We start from the raw sequence: 6,230 nt of genomic DNA on the forward strand, positions 1-6,230 counted from the left end.
AGAGGCTGCTGGATACCCAGGGTTTCCATTTAATGGGCCCAAGAATGAATGTACTTGGACTCCCAGGGCTGAGAGGATTTGGGGATCTAGACACATACGGGGAAGAACTGGATTGTCTGGCACCAGGGCAGGAAATGGAGGTGTTCAGAGGTGCTGGAAGCCAATTCCAGGATGTCAGCAGGGCTGAATCATCTGGGATGGCTAAAAAGCATCTCCCCCAAACCTGAATAGGATAATCGTTTGCTGCCAGAGAGCTCAGGGCATCTTAATCTGCATGTTATTGCCTCCTATTGGCCAAACACCTGAACAGCTGTAGGCTATTCCCCAATCTGACAATGCTTCTGTAAACCCTACCCTTTGAAACCCTACCCTTTGAAGTGTATTATCCCCACCTTGCCTTAGGACAAATTGTGTTAATAAAAAGCATGGGATCCTGAGTCAAGGGGTAGTCTTGAGCTTCTTTAGCTGAAGCTCCTCTGACCCCCAATGCCTTTCAAAATTATCTTTTGTCTTTGGACTCTTTAATCATCTACGCACAGCCTTTCTCCAGATTGCTGCACCCCTTTGTAATGCTGGGACAAGAACCCCGGCACAGAGGGGTCATTGTTCCTGTGCTGGGACCTTCCCTGTTGCAGGGCTGACTGGTAGCCATATCTGAGTCTCCATCAGCCTGGAGTACACTATATGCTCTGCCCTGGGGATTCCCTGAGACCCCCATCCCATCCATTTTGCAGCCCTACCCAAGCTGATTACAGCAGCTTTTCCATATGAATGCCCTATCTTGGCTCAGGCTTCAGACTCTACTAAAATCTCCCAAACAAGCTGCAGCTGGTGACAGCATGCCCCAAACCTATAAAAGGCCCAAGACCTGGCACTAGCACCAGCACCAGCCTGCCTTACTTCACAGCTGGGCCTTGCCTGGGCACCTCCAACCCCAATACAAATAGCAGATAGTAGCCATGTACAGATCCCTCTAGCTCCTGTCAGGTGTCTCCAGGTAGTGACTGACTTTGCACCTTCCTGGAGGCCTTAGGCCAGTGGACAGATTCAGAGTATAGCAGATTACAACTCTGCACATCCATAAATGACACACTCAAGGGGCAGACCTAGTGAGCACCAAAACCCCACTGAAGCAATTCCTGCTCCATAGGGATGTTTCCTACAGAGAAGCTCTCCTACTGTAGTCACAACTGGTCCTCACAGCCAATTGGCTTGGTGGTCAACTCCTCCCAGTGATGCCAACAGCAATCAAGGCTAAACTACAAAACTGTGTACACAGATCACACAGGGGTGCACCTAGAGTGCCCAGCTCAGATGATTGGGGAGGCTAAGCTACTGGGCCCTATAGGACACCTACTACATAAGGCAACTCTACTAATTCCAGGAGACATAGAAACAGGGAAGGAGCTAAAATGCAGAGACAAAAATAAATTACAAATGAAAGAAATGGAAGCAAGGAAACTACTTGATACAGAGTTCAAAACAATGTTTATAAGGTAACTCAGGATCTTCATGAGACTCTCAAGTATTTTAATGAGAGTGTCAAAGACATGAAAAAGGACCAGTCAAGTCAGCTGCAACCACAGGCCATCTTTCATGAAAAAAAAAATAAAAAATCCAGCACGACTCAGGGTAGAACCAAAAAGATCTCAGTATGTGAACATGCTACTTGGAAGCAGAAAAACACTTAAACTGGATTATACAACGATGCAATCCACTGAGTATCATTGCTTCCCAATCACAGCAGAGAATGCTGTGAGAAATAAGTCTTCAAAACCCCATGTGTATTTTACACTTAACACTATTTTAATTTGAAATAGCTAACATTTCAAGTTCTTAATAGTTTAAATTCTAGTGGTCAACATGTTGCTAGCAACTATCTTATTTTTAGGATATATTTTATTGATTTTTAGAGAGGAAGAGGGGAGAAAGGAAGAGAAAAACATTGAAGTGAGAAACATTCACTGGTCACTTACTGTATGCACCCAACCAAGGATCAAACCCACAACCTATGTATGTGCCCTGACTGGAACTAGAACCTGCAATCTTTTGGGATATGAGAAGATGCTCCAACGAATTGAGCCACCCAGTCAGAGTGCTAGGAACTACTTTATTACATAATGCAGGTCTATTTCATTAATCTCCACATTTAGTGGTAACTGCTTTTACTCATTCTTTAAATATATGAAGTACTATGAGATAGGCACTATTAACAGATATAGCAATAGGTTAACTAACTAAAATCTGGACCCTCATTCTTAATTTCCCCAATACATTAGAGCATGTTTAACCCCAGTGTTTAGAGCTTTGTCAACAACCACAAGCTCTGAGATATAGGCATTTTAAAAAATAATTCATTAAAAAATTACTCACGTCAAAGCAAAACAGCCAGCGCTTCCGATTAACCCAGCAAATCTTCCTTTGAGCGACCCTGGCGATAGCGGGTGTTTATAGAGACAGTTCTCAGTGTGCGAAACTCTTTAAGATTTAGAAGTTCCTGAAAGCATCAAAAGAAACAGAAGGCGAGAGAAACCAAGATGGCGGCATAGGTAAACACCTAAACTGCTGCCTCGCACAACAATTTCAAAACTACAACTAAAAGACAAAACGTCTATCACCCAGAACCATGGGAAAGCTGGCTGAGTGGAAGTTCTACAACTAGAAGGAAAGAGAAAAGAGCATTGAGACGTGCACAAGTGCTGAAAAGCTGAGGTACAGAGGCGTGCGAATCGGGCTGGCAGCGGGCAACTGGGTGCGCTGCTTTTCTCAACCTGAAGGGAGACCAGCTCCTGATTACTCTGAACTCCAGTTTCTGGGGAGACGCTGGAGACCCAAACTCCTACGGGGAGAAGCTGGACTGTCTGCCATCGGGTTGGAAAGGGAAGGTGGCTTGCTTGCAGAGAATCATTGTTTACTGCGCTGGGGCGCGAGACGCAGAGATGGCTGACTGGCAGCCATCACTGTTTGCCACGCCCTATCCTATGATGCCCTGAAACCCCGCCCCACACAATCTACAAACCCACCCAAGCTTCACATAGCGGCTTTTGCATATAAATGGCTTGCCCTATGGCAGCTTAACCTAACAAACTGCAGCTCTGGTCAGACAGCTCCAAAACCTCCAAACCCCAAGCAAAGAGGAGAAAACTGTAGTTCTCGCTGTAGCTCCTGCTGGGTGGCCCCAGACAGTAGCTGACCTGCACCCCATTGGAGATCCAGAAGCAAATGTACCTAGTGGTCAGTGTGAGACAACACCAGATTTCAACTCCTCACATCCATAAGTGACACATTCAAGAGGCAGACTCAGTGAGCACCAAAGCCCCACTGAAACAAGTCCTGCCCCATAAGCATGTCTCCAGCACAGCAGTTCTTCCATTATAGACACAGCAGGTCCTCACAGCCAGTTGGCCTGGAGGTCAATTCCTCCCATTGTACCAACAGCAATCAAGGCTTAACTACACCAAAACTTTGCACTCAGCCCACAAAGGGGTGCACCAAGAGCATCCACATCAGGTGATTGGGGAGGCTGAGCCACTGGCCCCTATAGGTCACCTACCACACAAAGCCACTCCATCAACACAAAGAAGCAGCCAAAATGCGAAGACAAAGAAACATGTCATGAATGAAATAAATGGAGGAAAGCAAACTACTGGACATAGAGTTCAAAACCACATTTATAAGGTTACTCAAGAATCTTCTAAAAACCACTGAAAAACTTGATGAGACCTTCGAGGAGATTAGTGAGACCTTCAAGGATCTTAATGAGAATGCCAAAAAATGGAAAAGGACCAGTCAGAAATTAAGCATACACTGTCTGAAACAAAGAATATACAGAAATTCAACTGTAGATCGTAGGACCCCAAGAATCAAACCAAAGATCTGAAATATGAGGAAACAAAAAACACCCAACCAGAAAAACAAAAAGAAAGAATCCAAAAATATGAAGATAGTGTAAGGAGCCTCTGGGACAACTTCAAGCATACCAACATCCGAATTATTGGGGTGCCAGAAGAAGAGAGAGAGCAAAATATTGAAAACCTATTAGAAGAAATAATGACAGAAAACTTTTCCTACCTGGTGAAAGAAATAGACTTACAAGTCCAGGAAGCACAGAGAACCCCAAACAAGAGGAATCCAAAGAGGACCACACCAAGACACATCATAATTAAAATGCCAAGGGCAAAAGACAAGGAGAGAATTTGAAAGCAGCAAGAGAAAAACAGTAACCTACAAGGGAGTACCCATACAACTGTCAGCTGATTTCTCAACAGAAACTATGCAGGCCAGATGGGAGTGGCAAGAAATATTCAAAGTGATGAAAAGCAAGAACCTACAACCAAGATTACTCTACCCAGCAAAGCTATCATTCAGAATTGAAGGTCAGATAAAGAGCTTCACAGACAAGAAAAAGCTAAAGGAGTTCATCACCACCAAACCAGGATTATATGAAATGCTGAAGGGTATTCTTTAAGAAGAGGAAGAAGAAGAAAAAGGTAAAGATAAAAATTATGAACAACAAAATGACAACAAATACATACCTACCAACAAGTGAATCTAAAAATCAACTGAATAAAAAATCTGATGAACAGAATGGACTGATGAATATAATAGAATCAGGGACATAGAAAGGGAGTGGACTGACAATTCTCAGGGGGAAGAGGGTTTGAGCAGTGCGGGAAGAGATTGGACAAAAATCTTACACCTATGGATGAAGACAGTGGTGGGGGTTAAGGGCATGGGGTGGGGTGGGGAATCAGGTGGAGGGAAGCTATGGGGGAAAAAAGAGAAACACCTGTAATAATCTGAAAAATAAAGATTTATTTTTTAAAAAATTACTCACATCACACTGATTATAACATTGCATAATTTTACCTTTAAAGGAACATTATAGAAAATTTTAGACATAGAAGTAGAGAAAATAGCAAAAAAATATATACGATAGCCATTTATCCAAGTATCTTACCACCTTTTACAATTTTTATTTATTAATAGATTTCAGAGAGAGAAAAGGGAGTTGGAGGGAGGGAGAGAGAGAAACATTGATTTGTTGTTCCACTTATTTATGCATTCATTGGTTGCTTCTTGTATGTGTCCTGACTGGGGAACAAATCTGCAACCTTGGCATATTGGGACAATACTCTAACAATCTGAGCTACCCAGCAGGGCTGACCACCATTTTAACAAACTTGTTATCCATCTTCTTTCTCATGAGTATTTTAAAGAAAATTACAGACATCATATCATCTTGCCTGTATCCACTTCAGACATTTTTACATAAACATGTTATAATCCTTTCTAATAAAAGAGTAACATGCAAATCAACCATCACTCCGCTACACCCACAAGCCACGCCCACCAGCCAATCAGGAACAAATATGCAAATAAACCTAACCAAGATGGCTACGGCCACAGAAAGCAGGAGGGAGGCTTGGGTTTCCCAGGCAATGGAGGAAGCCCACCTAGGCCTCCACTCAAGGCTACAAAGTTTCAATGATAGAAGATACATAAATCTCAACAGAAATGGCTGCCACCACGGAGCAAGCAGAAGGCTTGGCTCCGCTCCAGGCTACAAAGTTTCAATTGTAGAAGATAAATAAACCCCAGATACCAGGGCCTCTGCTTGGGTCGCCAGGGGGCGTGGCCGGCCAGCAAACCACCACAGGCCCAGGCCGCCCCATGCCCCAAGGGAACCCCTACCCTGATCTGGGACATCCTTCAAGGAAAACCAGCTGGCCCCCACCCGTGCACCAGGCCTCTATCCTATCCTATCTAATAAGAGTAATATGCAGATTGACCATCACTCAACACACAAGATGGCTGCCCCCATGTGGTCAAAGATCCTGCCCCCATGTGGACACAAGATGGCCACCACAAGATGGCCAGCAGGGGAGGGCAGTTGGGAGGGACCAGGCCTGCAAGGGAGGGCAGTTGTGGGCGATCAGGCCAGCAGGGGAGGGCAGTTGGGAGGGACCAGGCCTGCAAGGGAGAGCAGTTGGGGGTGATCAAGCCTGCAAGGGAGGGAAGTTAGGAGTGACCAAGCCAGCAGAGGAGGGAAGTTGGGGGCGACCAGGCCTGCAGGGAAGGGCAGTTGGGAGGGACCCAGGCCTGCAGGGGAGGGCAGTTAGGGGCAAACAGGCTGGCAGGGGAGCAGTTAAGCATCATTCAGGCTGGCAGGGGAGTGGTGATCAGGCTGGCAGGCAGAAGCGGTTAGGGGTAATCAGGAAGGCAGGCAG

Source organism: Cnephaeus nilssonii (assembly GCF_951640355.1).
Source record: "Cnephaeus nilssonii genome assembly, chromosome: 20".
NCBI classification, from domain to species: Eukaryota; Metazoa; Chordata; class Mammalia; order Chiroptera; family Vespertilionidae; genus Cnephaeus; species Cnephaeus nilssonii.